Consider the following 21,305-nt stretch of genomic DNA (forward strand, 5'->3'; position numbering starts at 1 on the left):
TTGTTTAGCGACCATTCAAAATTACAAGACCACTGAAAAATGTGTCTTGCAACTGGTTTTTGCAATTATGAAGGATGTCGCATCCCCAAGATCAAAATTTGGGCTCTTGTCGCTTGGCATCTGTAGTTGCAGCATCCTGAGGTTACGTGATTGTCGTTTGCAACATTCCTAGCCGGCTTCTGACAAGCGAAGTCAATGGGGGAAGCGAGATTGGCTTAAGGTCTGCATTAATCACTTAACTGCAGTGATTCAGTTGTACAATTGTGCACAACTCACTTGTGCACAACTCGGAACTCAGCCGCCTTACTTAGCAATGGAAATTATTGTCCCAATTTTGGTCCTAAGTCGAGGACTGCTTGTGCACCTGGAGGATACCAGCCTGGGTTTAACACAAGCAAAACAAACAAAATCTAGGCTTGCCTGAACACATTATTTTGAGGAGGAGTATTTTGAAGAAAAATGAAGTGCAACTTTCCTTCATTTTTGTGTGTCTGTGATGAAATAGCATAGACTAAAAAATAGCCTAGAGAGAAGGAATATATCAGTCACTAAAATCTGTTTCTTCACTCCTGAGTATAATGAAAACATCGCTCCCATTTTGATGCCTGCAAATGAAGATTGGATTCTGACTTAGCTTTAGGGATGAGAAACCAACCAGAAACTGCTGAATTTCAACTCCCATTCCAAATCACCATTGGTGGAAAATTCATCAAGTTGTAACTAAGCAACTTTTTCAAAGTCATTATTTCCTTACCATTATGCCAAAGTGAAATGTAAATAGAAGTGAGTAGGTCTCTTCTGGGCATTAGTTGAACCTGAGTTAAACAAAACAGGAAAAGAAATTGTACCCAGATCTTCTGATTGAAATCCTTTCTTGCCTTTGGAGACTATAGATATCTCATTATTCCCCCATCCCCTTCCACCCTTCGGTACAGTCAGCCTGAAAGAATAGGAAAGAAGGGGGATTATCAAATTTTAGTAGTTAACTTCTGATGAAATTCCTGGTCCATGCTTGCTACTCAGAGAAGAGTTAAGAGAGTTTTTATTTGTTTTATTTTATTTTATTTGTTTTAATTTGTATACCGCCCTTCTCCAGCAGGACTCAGGGCGGTGAACAGCCAGAATAAAAACAGAACATACAAAATTTAAAAACAGTTTAAAAAATAATTAAATATTTTTGGCCACAATTTAAAACAACCCAATTAAAATCAATTCAATTTAACCGAAACAGTGGGATCAAGCCAGCCCGGCTAGGTGAAATAAATAAGTTTTCAGGGCCCAACGAAAAGTCCGGAGGTCTGGTATTGTGCGTATCTCCGCCACAGAGAAGGCTCTCCAATAAATTAAATACCTATGTGGAAAAAAGCTTGTCAGCCAGAAATTCTGCAGTTCCACACACATTGTGCATTTTAAGGGAATACTTCTGTAAATTATACCATGTCCTAAGGCAACAAATACTGCATTTACCTTTGTCAGATATCTTTTCTAAGAATTAACATTGAATAATCCAATATAGCCCAGTTCCTTGGGCTGATTTAACATAGAATCATGCAGGAGAAATGGTCATTTAATTAATTGAATCCAAATGCTTGCTCAGTGCAGAAATCCCAATATTGCACAGTCTCTTTTGCAAGATTGCTGGTTGCATCTGATATTAATACTCCTAATTGCCATGCCATCCAACCCACTTGGGTTTAACAGGAGCAAAGAAACACAGTGAACCCATGAGTTAGTTATTTCAGGAAATTAGGGTGCAGTTAATGCATATTTAACTAATCAAGGAGAGAAGCAACTTGGAATTAAGGAAAAACTTCCTACCAGTGAGGACAATTAACCAATGAAACAGTTTGCCGTTAGACTTTACTGCTGCTTTATCACTGGAGGTTTTTAAGAAGAGACTGGACAATCACTTGCCTGAAATGGACAGTAATGGCAAACCTTTTCGGCACCAAATGCCCAAACCGGAACCCACGTGTATGTGTGTGCATGTGTGCGCGCCGAAGCGCCAGAAACCCCAAGATCAGCTGGCCAGTGTGCGTTTTCGCTGGCCTGTTTTTGGGCTGTTTTTCAGGCTGTTTTCTGAATCGTTTTCAGACTGTTTTTCGGGCCATTTTTGGGCCAAAAACAGCCCAGAAAATGGCCTGAAAAAAGCCTGTTTTCACATGGAGGCGGCGATGGGCTGTCACAATCCTGCAGCCTGAAACAGCTGATTGGCTGTATTCCAGGAGGCCGATCCAACTGCCAATCAGCTGCTTGTGCTGAATCAGGCTGCGATAACGTGCTGAACCCTGACCAGGCTGTTTGCTGCAAAGACGCTAGCCAGATGAAAACCAATGGATGCTGGTAGGCAGAGGCAGACTTTTTTTTTCTTCTTTTCCTCCCTAAAAACTAATGTGCGTCTTATACTCCGGAGCGTCTTATGCTCCGAAAAATATGGTACACCTTTGCCTACAGGTCACTTAAATTTCCCTTAAAAGGAAGAACCTTCAGCATTATAGTGACACTTTCCCAATGTTTTTGTTCTTTCCATTTTTTGAACATTTTGAGAACTAGTCATGTTAGTTTAAAGAAAAGCATTGTTTGCTGAACTTAGCCATTCACAAAATGACACAGTGGGTGTCATTAAATACTGGTTTATAGAAGGCAAATGTATACGTTTGTCCAATAACCATCTTCTCTAGCGTGTAGGACAGGGGTGTCAAACTCAAGGCCCGTGGGCTGGATCTGGCCCATGATGTGGTTGGATCCAGCCCATGGGACCGTCCTGGTCTACCCAATGCGAAGAGGAAAGATCAGGTCACCGTAGCTTCGGCCCGGTCTACCCAGTGCGAAGGGGAAAGATCAGGCTGACATAGCTTCGGCCTGGTCTACCCAGTGCGAAGGGGAAAGATCAGGCTGACATAGCTTCGGCCCGGTCTACCCAGTTAGCCATGCCTGGCCGGCCCCCGAGGTCAACTACAGCCCTGATGCGGCCCTCAATGAAATTGAGGGGCCCTGATGTTTCTTGTCTTTTTGAAAGAAGTTGACACATTTATAAATAAGCCATTGATTAGACTTGATTTGATTCATCATATCTACTTATCTACTGATTTATCTTATCTACTCATTCAATTTGCATGGACACTCAACTAAACAAATTAGTCTGGGGGCAAACAATCTTAAAATAAATTAAAAACAATTCCAATAACGTGCAAAAATTAATAATGCACAACAGCTGAGGAAGATATCACAATCAACAGTTGCTAGCATAGCCAGGAGAGAGGTCCCTTCACACACTGGGGATCCATACTGGGGATCCACAGATCTGGCCACCGAACAATGACCAGCCAGTTGAAACCATCTTAACCTCCAATGGGAGAAAGTTTCATAGGGTGGACACAATGATTGAAAAGCTAAGTGACTGACATGACCTGGAGCATATCTATGCTGCTGTACTAGATTTTCTAATATATAATTTGGTCCTTATGGAATCCAAGCACATTTTTTAGGAACAAGATTATTATGGAAGATTGTCCCTTGTTTTTGCACTTTGTTTCTAAATATTTGTGGGATGGGCCATCTAAAGGCCATCAAGTGAGACTTGCAAGGGTGAATATCACTTTCGGGATCTTAGAATTATTCAGTATGCCTGAATTCACATAATGTACTCAATCACGCATTAAGTTAAATAACTATGGTTAAAGCTAAATACAATTTGCATGTGGTGCTTATGCATAGCTAGATCTTTAACATGTATTGTGTTGAAGCTGGTCTTTGTAGTGCTCTTTAAACAAAACAATTGAGCTATCTCATCTGTAGTAACATCCTGCATAAACGACAGAAAAGTGGGAATGCCAGAACTGGGTGTTTTCTTAGGTTTCTGCTGCTATTAAGATTTACTGTTTAGTTTTGTATGTTGTGGGTCCCTGTAGATTGGCTAGTTACAGTGCAACCTGTCTGACTGTCCAAGCTCTCCATAAAGAGCTTTTGAGAAACGGCAGAAAAGGGAGAAATCTTTGGCTCTAATTTAATAGAATGAATGTTGAATGGGATGAGTGGCTTGTATACAGGAAAGAAAGAATTAGAATATAGCACTGTCTGCCTTTATGTAAATGATTCTAAACTGCATTTTTTTTTTGCATCAATCTTGCAAAATATAAAGACTTCTGGTGGGCTCATCGTTGTACATAGGGAGAAGTTGTAAGCTTAAACATCTGCTTCCTTAGCTACAAGTTTTTGTTTTTTTTGTAGTATATATATATAAGACTCAACTAGATCTTTTTCTGTGATGATTCATGGGTAAATTTCATATCGCTCATGGATGATAGCATGTATTGACAAAATTGTTCCTTATATTAGTTAAAAAAAATTATCAACTGCCATAATGTAAGTTAGGTACAAAAGCACATGATTATTGCTGTCCATCCACTTATATTTCTTCTTCTGGTGTATTGCAAATCTTGCAAGAAACAAATGCACTGCTAAATTATCTACTGTGTTTGTGAGATGACAATCTTTCCACGTGTCCTTCAGATATATTTTGTCAATTAAAAATGCCCCAAATCTTGCAAGTTTATGTCACATTGCCTTAAAACACAAGCTTTCTTAAAAAAAAAATAATAAACACCCCTCACACACATTTTAACAAGTATTTAATTTAGGAAGACCATGAATGTTTGCTCGGCTTTCTCTTAGGCATTATGTGCTTAGAATTATTGATATCTCTAACCCAATAACTCCCATCTGACTTATTGGGATCTGTATTAGAAACATACTTTCTAATTTATTTTATTATTATTGGACTTGTTTACTAGAGTGATACTATGTACCATGTTTATTTAAATACAGTAAAATCTACTGCAAAACAGTAGAAATACAAGAATTAAAAATAAATAAATAAATAAAGGATCACATAATAATCAGTCAGCCTGTTAGCATCAGCCCATCTTTGAAAGTCTCCAGTTTTCCTGTGGATCATCACAAAAAAAAACAAAAACAAAAAACCACATACAAATCTCTCCCAGAGACATAGAAAAGGAGAGGATGTCACAATAAATTGTACTGAGACTTTTGAACAGATGGGCCAACTCTGGGATGGGAAGGCATTGATGAATGTACCTTAGTGTTAAGTTAGCTTTAGTCTAAAGAACAAAACTAGCAAAAACTTCTGGATTGTACCAGGAAGCTAATAGTGCCAGTGCAGGATCTGAAGCACAGGTGACACAGTGGTTAGAATGTAGTACTGCAGGCTACTTCTGCTAACGGCTGACTGCCTGCAGTTCGGCTGTTCGATTCTCACCGACTCAAGGTTGACGCAGCCTTCCATCCTTCAGAGGTCGATAAAATGAGGACTCAAGATTGTTGGGAGCAATATGCTGACTCTGTAAACCGCTTAGCTAGGGCTGTAAAGCACTGTGAAGCGGTATATAAGTAAGTGCTATTACTATAATATACTCATCTACAGTATAGCAGTATTCAGTACACAATATACAGTACGCCAACAACCAGGCTATATTCTGGATTGGTTCTGGATTGGTTCTGGATTCTGAATAATCTTTAAAGTCAGCTCCATATCGAACATCTTGTGTCCAAGTGGGTAGTAATGAGGGCATGGGCTACTGCTTCCGTCTTGTTCCCTATAAGATTACACCTGGCACAGAGAAAATGCTGGACAAACACCCACATCCACACACCACTACCACCACAACCTTTACTTGCCTATTTAGAAGTTAACTGGGAACTTAGAAGTGTCCCAAAGTCACAATTCTTCCGAAAGTTGTGTCATTTGTCCAGAACAGAGTTTAAAGTACTCCTCTAATACTGGTCTTGCCATCTCCCAGTTTGGAAGAGAAGAAAAGATGTCAGTGTGAACTCCAGCGAAGTCAATTGTTCAGACCATATCAATATCATATACCTCGCACCTTGATTACATGTACTTCGTGGCAAAAAGACTGTGCGCTTAATTCTGCTATTGGATAAGGTAGACATTTTTCTCCAGATGCTGGACGAAATTATTCTGAGATACTGAGCATGACATTTAGAGTAGAACTCAGGGACCGTTTTAGTCCTGATGATGATTGAGTGCTGATGATGATTGATAATGATTGAGTGCCATTTAATCGAGTTAATTAAATGTGTAGGTTGCTGAGATAAACTCTTGTATTTCATGTATTAGGGGTATTAATTATATCATCTTTAAAATAGACAAAAATCTCACCAGTTTGTATTAAATGTTAAATATGATAGACGAAGCAATTTACCTCTTGTGTTATTGTCAGCTTTCCATTTATTTATGGTGCTTGTAAGTCGGATAAATTGTGGGGGGGTTGAAAACACCAGGGGAAATGGGTTGATTTAGTACTTCTGGACATTATATTGCCCTCTTGGTTTCAGAGTCTGGTTTTATGCTTGATAACAATAGTAATACCGTAGCACTTAGACTTATATACCACTTTCTAGTACATATTTCATAGTGCTTGATAGCAGAGTTCCCCAACTTTTCTGAATTGGTGGCATGGAGGGAAAGGGGGAGCAGCGCTTCGGTGACACTAGCGCCCATGCCACTCATGGTTACACTAGCATGCACTGGGCAGCCACTCACGCGGCCCAGTGACCAAAAGATCACGGCCCGTTAGTGGACAGTGGCCCACAGATTGGGGATCCCTGCTTTAGAGCACAATCTAAATGGTTTACAGAATCAGTATACAGCCTCCAACAATCTTGGTCCTCATTTTACCAACCTCAGAAGGATGGAAGGCTGAGACAACCTTGAGCCAGTCAAGATTGAACTCCTGGCAGTGAACAGAGTGAGTCTGCAATACTTCATTCTAACCATTGCACCACCACGACTCTTAATAGAGATTGCATGAGGTGATATATAATATGTATAATGTATAACTCAAGGATGTACAGGTGGTCCTCAACTTATGATTGGAACCAGACTTTCTATTGCTAAGTAATGAGGTTGTTAAGTGTGCCATGCCAAATTTTATGGCTTTTTTTGCTATGACTGTGGTCGTTATGTCATTAAGTCATTAAACAAATCCAGCTTTCCCAATTGACTTTGCCTGTTGGAAGCTAGCTGGGAAGATCACAAATCACAAACATGTGACCCTTGGATGCTGCAACCATTGTAAATGCATGCCAGTTGCCAAGGGCCTGAATTTTGATCATGTGACTATGGTTACACTGCAACAATTGTAAGTGAGAGAAGTGGCTGTAAATCACTTTTTTCAATGTAACTACGAAGAGTCGCTAAACGAATAGTTGTAACTCAAGCGACTATCTGTAAGAGATCAGACAACAATATCATTTCATGTCCTGCTGTCCTGTTTAGATAAACAGCTTTGTGGTCCTGTTTTATTGTATTATATTGGTTCCTGTGAAAAGAATTTGCAGTATTTATCCAGACAAAGCTGTTCCAGCTCTTATTTTTTTTTGCTGTGTGGCCTTCCGACTATTTTTCTTTGGCTTTGCAGCTTCAGTTGATGGCAATTGTTATTGTGTATTCACATTGAAACTTTTTTTTAAAAAAAAAAAGGTAATGAGCATCTGGGTATCCTCCAACGAAAGCTGAACACAACTACTTAGGATGCCTCAATAATTGAATGAGTAAATTGGCATAAATAAATAAATTAGCATACACTTAGCACAAAGGATCATGATATTTTATATTAAGTCAGTAACACTTGTCAGATAAGATAATTCTGTATGAATGCTGAATTAGCCACTATCTGCAATGCTAATACTGTAGTCATTTCTCTCTCTATGCTTTCCTTTCTTACTGTTACAAGAAATCAATTCAGTGTTTTTCCCTTCCCTCTGCTGAAAGGGAAATTTGCAAGGTCAAGATAAAGAAGAAAGTGTATTAAAGATGAGGCATGGATTCTGCAGGTGTAAATTTGATTCCTTTCCAGGTAGCTTGTGGCGTAACAATTTGTCTCAGATTCTCTGCGGTTGTGTGAGTGTGATTTGGGTGCTTTGACACCGGTGTGCATTTAGGACAGCTGTAGCGTCCTACGGTTATACGAACGCCATTTGCAACCATCATATCCAGTTTCTGACAAGCAAAGTCAACGAGGTAGCTGGAAATAAGTCATGATCACCTGAAGTCACATTTGATGAACGTGGTTGATTTGCTTAACAATTGCAATAGAACTGATGTCATAAGTCAGCATGATCATGTGATGTTTCACTTAACAGCTGCATTGCTTATAACAGAATTGCTGTCCCAACTACCATTGTTAAGTGAAGACTTACCTGTATCATGTCTCCATCCAATTATCCAGTTTATGTCTATTGACACATAATTGTGCTAATTATTCTCATTGGGTAAAATTTATATCTGACTTTGAAAGCTAAGCAGGTCAGTGATGGGGAATCACCTAAATATCGTAGGATTTCTAGGGTGGACTGGACTGTCAAAAAAACCCACAAAACATCTTGGTGAAGACACTTTCACAATACTGCTAAGAAAATAACACAATTGCATTAGAAGGGCTTGAGATCAGCTCCATAGAGGTTTTTAAGTCGCATTCAACTTTGACCTGATCCTCACCTCTTCAGATATTACCCCCCTCTCTCAATAGAAACCCCAGGGAGTAGGATTAACCACCAGACCTTGAACACTAAGGGTATGGGAATACATACACACACAAAAAATAGAACATGAAAAATAAACAGGAAACATACTTTTAAAACTGATGTTCAGAAATATTTTGAAGTTAATTTGTTTACATTTTAAGTAGATTTTTTTTTCTACAGCTGAGTTTAATGTGGAACTGAATTAGATTTATTATTTAATAGGAAATTGCTTATGACTCCTAATTGTTTTAGTTTTTAAAAAAAGTTATGATAAATAGATATGAGAGTATGTTGTCTTGTATATTAAGGCACTTCTGGATCTCTTGAAAACATACGGTTGTCCAATGTTGGAGAATAGTTTTTACTGTTAAGTATTTATTTCATAGATTAAATATATAAATATTTTATTCTTTCAGCACATTCCTTATTACTCAGTACAGTATCAGAACATATCACATATCACAATCACGTATTACATAACATCACAACATGTAACACACATCTCATAACATAATGTAGCAACGGTGATGGCAAACCTATGGCACACGTAGCCCTATCAGTGGACATGCGAACTCAGCTCTGGCGCACATACGCGCATTGGCCAGCTGATTTTCGGGTCTTCTGGGCCCACCAGAAGTAGGGAAACAGGCTGGTTCCTGCCTCTGGAGGGCCTGTGGGGGGTGGGGAAGGCCCGTTTTTCTTTTTCACCTGGCTCCAGGGCAGGAGTGAAATGCTCCCGTTTCAGACCGGATCACCCGATCTGGTAGTGATGATGGTGGGTGGTTCGGAGAACCGGTAGTAAAAATCCCTGCCCACCCCCCATGCCCAGCTGAGCTGCGCGATCATCAGAGGCTTTTTTTTTTTTTACTTTTAAAAGCATTTTTTCTTCGGCCAAAAAAATGCTTTTAAAAGTAAAAAAAAGCCTCTGATGATCGTGCGGCTCAGCTGAGATCGTCAGAGCCTTTTAAAAGCATTTTTTCTACAACCTCTTCGGCCGAAGAGGTTGTAGAAAAAAATGCTTTTAAAAGTAAAAAAAAAAAAAAAAAGTTGGCCACGCCCACCCAGTCACATTACCCCCCACCAAGCCACGCCCATAGAACCGGTAGTAACAAATTTTGCATTTCACCACTGCTCCAGGGCCTCTGGGAACGGCGAAAACGGCTTTCCCTAGCCCCCTGGGGGTCCTCTGGAGACCAAAAACGGCCCATTTAACAACTTCTGGTGGCCCGTTTTTTGCTGTCCCCAGCCTCCAGGGCCTCTCTAGGAGTCTGGGGAGGGAGAAAACGGCCTTCGTCACCCCCCCCAGAGGTCCTCCGGAGGCCAAAAATGCCCCATTTGACAACTTCCAGTCGCGTGCTAGGAGTTGGGGGGAGGGGGAGTTCGCGCATGCAGGGGCGGGGCACAGAATTATGGTTGTGGGCACGCACACGCACGACCCCCCCGCCGTCCCCTCCTGGCACGCGATGGCAAAATAGCCATCACTGTCATATAACATGTAATAACATACTGCATTACCGTACATTACATATAAATATATATTTTGCCTTCTGAAACCATGGGATAGGAAATCTTTCAGAGGGCTGCATTCTTCTGAAGGTAGCAGTGTTATCTAACAATTCATTGGATAAGATAATTCAAAGTGTATCATCTATAAAACCTTTGCTTCAGTTATCTGCCAGACTATTCAGTTAAGTTTTGTCTTTCTGTCCTGTTAGTTGTTATGTCATTTTATGGGCCCTTGGAGACATATCTGTAACCACAATTGCCCTGTGAGATAGTTCCCTACTTCCTGTCTTTATGGCATTGATGATGTGGTTGTAGACCTAGGATATTATGGTTAGTTACACTGCAGTTTAAGCTGATTTTGCATTTTTATCCACCTATCAATTTCCTTAAAAGTACCTGGATTTAGATAGATGTTGTTTTATTTTTATTTGCAGGTAGGTAGGTATTGATTGATTGATTGATTGATTGATTGATTGATTGAATTTGTATACCGCCCTACTCCCGAAGGACTCAGGGCGGTGAACAGCCAGATAAAATACATATAATACATAATAATAATTTGTATTTTGTGATTTTCTCAATTTCTTTCTCTCCACTATCCAGACTTTTTGACTTGGGGTGTTATGTGGCAGGTGCCTATCTGTTTGAACGCTAAAGTCCCAGAGCATTTTCTATGACTTGCCTGTTTTGTGGCCCCACCAGTCCTCGCTTGCAGACAAGTGCTATTTCTTGCATATATTCCAATGCACCATTGTTGCTACTTTGTCATGCTGTTGTTTGTAGTCAGTCTGTGCGATCTTGCAACAGAGTTCTTTTTTCCTCTTTGAACAGACACAGCTTATACATGGAAGAAAGAAAATAAACACTGTCATTTTTGAGAGTGAGGCTGCTATTTGCAAAAGAGTTCCTGCTTTGTTTTCCTCAACCAGTGTTTTCGGTTCTGAGTTTTATTGGCAGTTTTGGTATCCTCTGGGTGTGTACCTGAGTGCTCTTTGGATTCAGTCTGCAACTTCAATCAGATTCTTCCATCATAAAAAATATATCTATACATAAAAAGGATTTTTTGTTAATTCGAACATGGACTTTTAAGATGATAGCTGTCAAGTTAGCCTTTCTCTAAGCATTGCCTGCACACAGATTTAGATGCTATTAAAAAAATAATTCTCCTCTCCCCTTTCCCACATCCCATTTCCTGCACCAGTGGGATTAATGTAATTATTGCTTTGTGAGCATGATTCCCTCTAAGTATGCATTGGAGATTCTTACAACTTTATCTAGCTTTGTTTGGGGAAGCTTTATTGGTGGCTATTACAAAATGAACTAAGCCATATTCTTTAAAGCCTTGGTTTGGTAAGGTAAAATGGCTAATGCATTGCGACAACGATCTTTAATAGACTTGAAATATTGGCCCCTGAGCTGTCATCACCATCTCTGTAGGCTATTTTAATATGGAAATAAGCCCGTTCCAAACAAAACTTTGTAAATCAACAGTTCCTTCTGTTTTCATTTGAAAACTGACACTAGCATTTTCCTCCTTTAAAATTCGAAAGTCAAAAATGTCAGCCTTACTCTTTAAAATCTGTCTGAGCAATTGTCCCAAATTAAACCTTGCCTTTACTTTTTGTATTTCAGTACCATCTTCCTGTGATAGGAGGCTCCTAAGAGGAAACCTTCTACCTATCAATGCACGACCAATGGTAAGTCGCCTAAAATGTGTTTTTGTGTTTGAAGTTGTTTTAAATAAAATTGGCTTTATAGATAGTCCTCACTTAATAACTGCCCTGTTTAGTGGCTGTTCAAAGTCATGAAGGCACTGAAAAAGTAACCAGAACTCTTGTTTACATTGGTTAGGGTTATGATTAATTTAATTGATCCATCCATCATCCATCCATCCATCTCTCTCTCTCTTAGTCTCTCTCTCTCTCCCTCCCTCCCTCTCTCCCTCTCTCTAATCCATCTCCGTCTGTGTGTCCATCCGTCTGTCTGTATCCATCCATCCATCCATCCATCCATCCATCCATCCATCCATCCATCCATCCATCTTCTTTTTCTCTAGTATTGCTGGTGGAACTGGAAATTAGAATAGGGGGTAAAATGGAATGTTTTTGTTGTGAATGGTTTTTTAAAAGTAGAATTAAATACATTGCAATATTTGTAAACTTCTTAAGTACTTCTGTCTTTATCCAGCTATTCATATATTCTTTCTCAAAAGCTGCTCCAACCCTTAGATTGCTGCTGTCTTTTCTTGCTCCCTAGCTTACTCCTTTCTTTTAATGCCCAATCCCTGCTAACAATCATTACTTTTTTTCCCTAGTCTAGTAAAGGATGTCTGACTATGGTATTTTAAATCTCATTGTTCTTAAAATATGCCCAGAAGCAAGGCACTGTGATAAGGAGAGGAGATTTATTTGTGTGCCTGTGGGAAGAGAATTAATTTCAGTATAAATAATACAGTCTCAGTAAAATTTAAATGTGATCTTTCGCATGAAAATGCTAAACAGTGATCTCATTTTTTAAAGAACAGGTTGTAGCATATTTTCACACTGTTGTGCTCCGTCCTTATGCTTTAGCTATTTGAGGGTGTAAAAGAAAGAGTGTGCTCAAGTCCTTTTAAAAGAACTTTTCTGGACAGTGGCCTTTGATGTTTTCTTACAAAAGTAGAGAATGTTTTGCTTTGGTTTAAGCTTTTGAAGATTCCTCTCCTTGTAGCCTCACGTGTTCTCTGCCTGCAATACATTGTCATTGTTGCGTATCTTCATAGCACAATAAACAGAAAGATACAAGGATTGGTTAGGTGGTGTTATTGCTGGAGGCTAACAAACAAGTCACATTGGCCTCAATCAGTTGAGTGGAGAAATAAAAATACATTCTGGAAACAAACAGTGCTGTGTAACAGTGTGCCTCTAGATTTTCATTTTTTTCATTTTATTAAATTTGTATACTGCCCTACTCCCGAAGGACTCAGGGCGGTGAACAGGCACAAAATAAAACACATAAATACGGAAGTTAAAACATGATTAAAACCTAATTAAATAATTTTTGCCCGAGACAATTTAAAACTCCCAATAATTTAAAACAAATTAAAATTTGAGTTTAAAAATTTAAAAGAAGGGGAAAAAAATAGGCCAGGCCGGCCTGCTGGAATAGGAGTGTCTTCAAAGCACAGCGGAAAGTGCGCAGATCCGGGATCCTCCGTATCTCCGGGGGGAGCTCGTTCCAGATAGTAGGATCAGCAACAGTATTCTGATTTTTCAGTTGCTACTATGCTTGGATTTAATGGGGCCTTGGTTTAATATGATCTGGCATGGAATTCTGCAGTTGGCTGATTAGCAAGTATTTCCTGGTTTTAGAGAACATAGCTAGGCATGATTTTCCAATGCCAGACAATGCGAATGACCAAAAGATTTATCAGTATGAGTACTCCTCAACTTACATCAACCTTGGAAAAGGTGTTCTATGATCCATAAAAGCACCTCTGGCAGTTGTAAAATATTGTGTGAGTCCCCGCTCCGTCCCTGTGGTCACATGACTGCACACGGGGCACTTGGCAACCCACTCTCATTTATGACTGGTTGCAGCATCCCATAGTCATGTGATTTCCCCTGGTTTATGGCACTATTTTTTTTGGCTGACATAGCAAAAAAAACCCCACCACTTAGGGAGAACAGGTTCAGATTTATGACCACCTGATTTGTTTAATAACATCATAACACCAGTTGTAAAATTGGGTCTGGTTCCATGGGTACCTTGATTTTACAGTGGTCATGACTTAATGACTGCAATTCCGGTCCCAGTTGCACTTGTAAGTCAAGAGATATCTGTAATGTAAATAGTGCCAAAGTAATTCTGTATTTTGTTTAATTTCAAATTGTTATATACCAATATACCAGCCCTCAGGCCCTTCACTGCCTTTCTGCCATAGGTACACCCAAAGAGAAGTAAGTCTTTTCCTCATTTGAGTAGATGGATCAATGGTGGATTAATCCAGTGGTGAAATCCAAATTTTTTTTACTACCGGTTCTGTGGGCATGGCTTAGTGGGCATGTCAGGGGAAGGATACTGCAAAATCCCCATTTCCATCCCACTCCTGGGGGAAGGATAGTGCAAAATCTCCATTTCCAACCCATTCTGGGGCCAGCCAGAGGTCATATTTGCTGGTTCTCCAAACAACTAAAAATTTCCGCTACCGGTTCTCCAGAACCTGCTGGATTTCATCCCTGGATTAATCGTAGTATTTGCAGATACAAGTAGTCCTCAATTTACGATCACAGTTGAACCCAAAATTTCCATTGCTAAGCAAAGCAGTTGTTAAGTGAGTTTCCCCCCATTTTATAACCTTTATTGCAACCGTTGTTAAATGAACCACTGCAGTTATTAAATGAATCATTCAGTCATTAAGCAAATTTGGCTTCCCCCATTGAATTTGCTTGTTGGAAGCCGGCTGGAAAGGTACAAATGGAGATCACATGACCCCAGGACAGGGCAACTGTCATAAATACAGGCCAGTCGCCAGGCATCCAAATTTTGATCATGTGACCATGGGGATGTTGCAAAGGTCATAAAGTATGAAAACTGGCCATAAGTCACTTTTTTCAGTGTCGTTGTAACTTTAAACGGTCACTAAACGGATGGTTGTAAGTCAAGTATCTAAACCTGTATCTAAACCAATGTATTTTGTTCACTCTGTTTTCAGTTTCATAAAACAGAATAAACAAATGGGAGAAAAATCTAAATAATAATGCTTTGCCTTTTAAATTTTGTTTAAAAATGTTTTTGTAACAATTAAACATGAGCCACAGTGACACAGTGGTTAGAGTGTAGTACTGCAGGCTACTTCTGCTGCCTGCCGGCTGCCTGCAATTTGGCAGTTCGAATGTCACCAGGCTCAAGGTTGACTCAGCCTTCCAGCCTTCCGAGGTGGGTAAAATGAGCACCCAGATTGCTGGGGGCAATAGGCTGACTCTGTAAACAGCTTAGAAACGGCTGTAAAATGGTATATAAGTCTAAATGCTATTGCTATTAACAACAACAATAATGAACCTTATCCCCTTCCTCAACTCACGCTCCACCTTAAAGGCAGTTCATAAATATTACAATATGACACTCTCTTCCGCACATGCCTTTGGCTAAAACAGGGTGTTAAAATACACATCCAGTAAAGTGAAAAAAAATAAAAAATAAAAACACCTGCTTTACTTCAAACTATTTAAATTTCTCAAATTGCTTTTCCATCTGCAAGAATAAAGTGTATATGACTTCATACTTTAGTCAAGAGTTCAGAACCTTTTCACATTATTGCTTATTAAAAACAATGACTCACTGCATCATAAAGTATGATCAGCTCCATTAAATTTTAAAATATTCAGAAGAATCTGTTGTCATGCTGTATTTTGTTCTAATTCCCACCCCCCCAAATAAGCATTTGTAGAGTTGCAGACTAGTTACTTACAAAGTAAAAATTGATCTTTAATGGTTGCTTACAACATTCTTTATGGAATGAGAGCCTTTAGAAAAGCCACTTTTGTAAGAAGTGGAGTAGACAAATAAAGTGGAGTGCATTTTATGACTGAGTAGCTCAAAATACAGTCTCGGATGAAACATGCATGAAATATAATGCTGGATCAATCGTGTAGTGTCACAAAGAATCTCATCGTCCATTTTTAGAACCCTTTTTAAAGAAAACCCCATAGAGCTGTTGACAGCTTTGCAGATATAGATAGTCCTTGATGTATGACCACAAATGAGCCCAGAATTATGGTTGTAAGTTATTGCAACAGTTAAGGGATTGCACCCAAGTGATCCCACCCAATTTTACAACCTCTTTTGTTGTGGTCATTAAGTGAACACTGTAGTCGTTAACTGAACCTGGAAGCAAATGTTGGTCATAAATTCGCAGCCCTCTTACTGCAGGTTGCTGAATATATATATATATATATATATATATATATATATATATATATATATATATATATAATATACTAGGAATATATGTATAAGAGATAGATTAAGCTAAAAAAGAGAAAATGTATAAATATAGATTACTGATGCGAAAATGTTGAAAAGAAGATGTAAAGATCAAAAAAAAAAAAAGACTACCTGTAATACTGACTTAAATAGTTGCATCCTTAAGTTAACAGAGGCTCTCTAGTAACCACAGTGATGTACTGTAGCAAAAAAAAGGAGTGAAAGGAAATGTGCAGGGCTTTGAAATCCAATTGTTGGAATATCTCACTGTCTGCTCTTAAAATTTGACTGTAGGCAAGTTCATTGCATTTTATGGAACTGAATTATGCCATGTCATTTTGAAAAGGAGACATTAAGAACTTCCTTGAGCTCAAAGGATGGTAGTGGAGTGGAGCGAGTGTCATTTATATGCTTCATCCTAGGAAATCCTTTACTTTTAATCATCCATTCCGACAACTTCCTAAAAAGTAGTCACTATAAAAATAACCTTTGAAAATCCTGGACCCCTGAAACATAAATGTATAACTTGAATGTTGTGGGTTGTCTTGATTGGGCACGTGATATGGTGATAACCTAAACCATTTTGTGTCCTGGTTTGTTTTGAAGCTGTTATGTGTGGATACCCTAGTTCAAAGATTGGAAATATGAGTAATTAAAAGGATTTTTAAAAATGTTTGAATCCTGATTCATAACAAAGGCTAACACAATTCATGTTTGGGTAAGTATTGCGATCAAGCCAATAACCTGTGTGTGATTAGTCCACAAAGAGTGCTCTAAAAACCCCCAAATTATCATATTAAATATCCAATTATGTGTGGCTAAATATTGTCAGTTTTTGCCTTTATCTATATTTCTGTCTGTGGGACTAAATTTATAAATCGTATCACATTCCATGCAGTTTCCATTTTGCTGTATTTCTGCTCGGCTGTTGGGTTCATTTACTCAAGGGAATGAAGAGTTTCTTTTAAGATAATTGTGGATAATTACATGTAGTGCGTAATGTCAGAGTTAAGCTCCTGTTTACTTAAATCAATATTAGAACAGGCAACAGAAGTCTCATTCTCAAATATTATTTTAAAAAACCAACACTGGCCTTTCTTTTTTACTTAGCTACTTGGCCTTTGATGTGGCCTATCAGAAACATGTTACTGCTCCATGTTTTTCCCCCCTTTGATACCATTAATAGACTGCCCAAAGGATATTCTCCCCCCCCCCCCACACACTTTACACTCATGAGTATTGCCATCAAGAATGCATTAGCAAATCCATGTTTGTTTTGGAATAAAGGAAGCCAGCAAATTGATTAAGAGATGATTGTGTGTTTATTATCGGAAGGAAGGATGTTGGAAAATGTTCTGGGTTTTCCATCTTCTTGGCATGGCTATATTTTGTAAGATCAGGCGGGACATAAATGGGCAGATTTGTATATCATATTGTATGATATGATATATAGAGGGACGCGGTGGCTCAGTAGCTAAGACACTGAGCTTGTTGATCGAAAGGTTGGCATTTCAGCGGTTCGAATCCCTAGTGCCGTATGAAGGGGTGAGCTCCCATTACTTGTCCCAGCTTCTGCCAACCTAGCAGTTCAAAAGCACGTAAAAAATGCAAGTAGAAAAATAGGAACCACCTTTGGTGGGAAGGTAACAGCGTTCTGTGCGCCTTTGCCATTTAGTCATGCCGGCCACATGACCACGGAGATGTCTTCGGACAGCACTGGCTCTTGGGCTTTTAAACGGAGATGAGCACCGTCCCCTAGAGTCAGGAACGACTAGCACATATGTGTAAGGGGAACCTTTACCTTTTACCTTTTATGATATGATACATGATGTTTTGTTTGGACTGAGTTTATAAAAGATCTTAGTCTTTCACCCAGTTTGGTTGTTCCTTTGATGACTTTCATTAGGCAGCAATTGTTGGCATATATAGCATTTGACATGGTTACTTTATCACTCTTGGAAAGAAGGAAGTAACATATAGGACCCCCCCTCCCCCTGGCACAAATTTCATTCACATTCTGCAGGATAGGTTAGGCTGACATTTGGAAAAGGGTTAAATGTTATCCAGTGAGTTTAATGGTCCTGTAATTACTGGGCTCCTGGGTGTGTAGCCTATTATTGAAATAGACAGTATTTGGTCCTTCAAGTGTTCATTTTTGTTTTGTTCAATGTTGGAGGAGTTGGGTACAAAGAATCTAGAAAGATACCAAATCCTGGTTCTCTGTTTTTCAAATTACTTGGATATAGCAGGGATAACCTGAAGGCTGGTCAAAAGCCATCATAAAGATACCTTCTTTGACTTCCAGTGATACTCCCATCTATACTACATTTTCTAGGTAGGAAAGAACAAGGGTCTACTTTGCTCTCAAAGGGTAATGAAAAAAAAGAAAGAAATCAGAATAATATTTTTCTTTCAAGGAGATCGTCGGTATTGCTAATGAACTGCAAAGGATTACTTGGTTTGAAGATAATGGACAGTCTTGTATATTTTATTCCGTCTGAAGCAGGTGTGAAATGCTCTCGGTTTAGTCCGGTTCGCCTGAACTGGTAGTAAAAAAGGCTACTGGTTCACCAAACCGGTAGTAAAAACTGTAAAAAAAAAAAAGTTCCGACAATCAGGTGAGGGACACGCGATCGTCGGAACTATTTTTTTTTATTTTTTTTTTTACTTTTTTAGCATTTTTTTTACTACTGGTTGTCCGGAACCGGTAATAAAAATGCTTTAAAAAAGTAAAAGAAAAAAAGGCTCCGATGATCACAACTGAGCTGTGCAATCGTCAGAGCCTTTTTTTTTAACTTTTAAAAGCATTTTTTTTACAATCTATTCGCCCGAATAGGTTGTAAAACATTGCTTTTAAAAGTAAAAAAAAAAAAAAAGATCGCCCGCCACAGCTGATCATCCCCCCCCCACATGCGCTGTCCTACTTACTCCATGCCTCCTTTTGGTGTGCATTGTGTGCGTGCTTGCATGCCTCGCATTTGGTGCATAGTGTGTACTGTGCATGCAGTGTGAACAGTTCAGATTTCACCACTGGTCTGAAGGTTTAAGTGTGCTGTTTTGATAAAGGTTGCAATTTTTGGGTTTCTACAATATAGTAAAACCGAATTAACATTGAATTGGATTAATTTAAAATTCAGTGTGCAGTGAGAGTCCAGTAACTGTTTACTGTGCAGTATAAACAGGCCAACACTGTAAGCAATTGTGTCTTTCATTTGTTTGAGGATATCATGCCACATGACCATAACAATAGATTTGGGGATCAGTGTGCTGTGTGATCTGAACATTTTGCCCTTTTATTTTAAGTGAAAGGGGAAATGGTTGTTCGGTGTCTCCCCTCATTTTAAAATGACAGAATGGTAATGTAGAAAATTACAGCCATAAAATCCTCACCTGAGGCTCCCCCTTAATTTCCCAAGCAGAATCCAGGTAAAGGAAAACTGTCAATGAATATAGAGATGACTTTATAAGAAACGGATTTAGAGACTTTCTTTACACAGACCTCAATAGCTTAATCTCATCTCTCATCTCTTTTGCAAAATTTATGTGACGTGTCTTTCTGACCTGTTTGGGAATCCCCGCAAAATCCCCCAAACTTTCTTCAGTTTCATATTTAGTGATTTCACCCCATCAAATCTTGTATGTGGAAACCGCTGAAAGACAATGTGAAAAATATTCAATTCAGGATGAGAATTTAAGAATTGTTAAAATCCCTCAGTCCACACTTGTCTCATTAGCCAACGATGGCTTTGATCATAACAAAACCTTCTTCTTTGTTCTTGTAGTGGTACAGTATAAGGTTATGCACTGTGAAACCCAGTTTCCAGATATGGCTAAAGCAGGAAATGTCTGTCTGTGAAAACAAGTCATATCGGCATGAACTCTGAAAGCATGTAATCTGCAGAGGATTCTTTCCCTTCCCTCCATTACTAGAGAAAAACAATTATGTCCTGGTATTTCTTGTGCTCTTTTAAAAATAAGTGAATAAAAGGGGGGGGGGAAATAGATAATATGACTTCACATCAAGGCCAGGAAATATAGAAGATAAGATGGCTTACACGAAAGCTAAAAATTTCTTTGCTAAATTCTAGAAAATAGAAAAATGTATGAAGCTATGTCATAGCCTTGAGACTATATTGCTATAATTCTTCTCTTCCTTCCTAGTATCTATCACTTCCAACTTATGACTATAACCATGTTGCTTGTATCTTTCAATTTATATTGTTTTATTTGTTTACTAGTACGATTCGATAGTTTATTAGTAACTTTACTATCACTAAGGGTTGTATCTTTTTATTCTTGATGAATCTATTTTATTCTCCTTATGTACACTGAGAGCATATGCACCAAAGACAAATTCCTTGTTTGTCCAATCACACTTGGCCAATAAAGAATCCTCTCCTCTCCTCTCCTCTCCTCTCCTCTCCTCTCCTCTCCTCTCCTCTCCTCTCCTCTCCTCTCCTCTCCTCTCCTTTGTCACTAAATTTGCTGGCTTTTCTGAGTGTGGGGAAACCAAAAAGACAGGGATGAGATCATGGCATATCTTTAGGTTGGAGTCTCACTTGCTCCTTGGAGACCAAGGGGAAACAGCTGACAGATTTCGCTTTCCAGTGGTTCTACATATTCCTTCTAGGGTTGCATTCTACCCTGTTTCTTTCAAAATAAACACCCCTGTGATGGAGACTCATACAAGCCATGCTTTCATAGCAGTACTGAAATACAGATCAGAAAAATATGTTTCATTGCCCCATATATATTAATGAACGAGCAGAACCCCAGTTATCATCAACCAATTATAAACATGTCTTAATTTAGAATTCACACTCAAGAGTATTGTTATATTTTGAAAACATGTAGAAAGAACTTTGATACCCATTTTTTTTTTTTAAAATAGTACTTCTGGTTTTTAAACTAAGGTGTGAGCACAGATTTTGTAGCAGGGAAACAGATTTGGAAATTAAAGATCCAAACCTTTCCCTACATTTTGAAACTGAATATGTCAAGTACAAATGAAACCGAAGTTTTTAGTGGAGACATGCACTGTGTAAATGTTATAGGAAGGTGTTGTGGCCTGCCAGTGGCCTGCACGGATTGTGGCTGATCCCGACGACAAGGAGGCTGGTGTGGTGTCGCGCCAGCAGCCTGTGCAGCCGGCGCTTGAGTCGGACAGCAAGGCGGCTGAAGAGGATGTGGTGCCAGAGGCAGAGACTTAGCCAGGGCCTTCAGAACCTCCAGAGGCTCTTTCAAGTGGAGAGAGCGAAGTGGAAGAGCCTCTT

The 21,305-nt window shown here is 39.1% G+C and overlaps 1 protein-coding gene across 4 annotated transcripts in view; it reads left to right on the forward strand.

Moving 5' to 3' along the window:
• The window catches only part of TBL1XR1 (TBL1X/Y related 1), a 243,633-nt gene that overhangs the window by 101,825 nt on the left and 120,503 nt on the right, over positions 1-21,305 (forward strand). For all 4 annotated transcript variants that reach the window (XR_011600525.1, XM_070946263.1, XM_070946265.1 and 1 more), the window contains one exon: positions 11,701-11,765. The gene's annotated coding sequence lies outside the window, so the exon portion shown is untranslated. The remainder of the gene's footprint in view (positions 1-11,700; positions 11,766-21,305) is intronic.

The sequence above is a fragment of the Pituophis catenifer genome, unplaced genomic scaffold (genome assembly GCF_029215685.1).
Source record: "Pituophis catenifer annectens isolate HBS135680 unplaced genomic scaffold, rPitCat1.0.hap2 SCAF_6, whole genome shotgun sequence".
NCBI classification, from domain to species: domain Eukaryota; kingdom Metazoa; phylum Chordata; class Lepidosauria; order Squamata; family Colubridae; genus Pituophis; species Pituophis catenifer.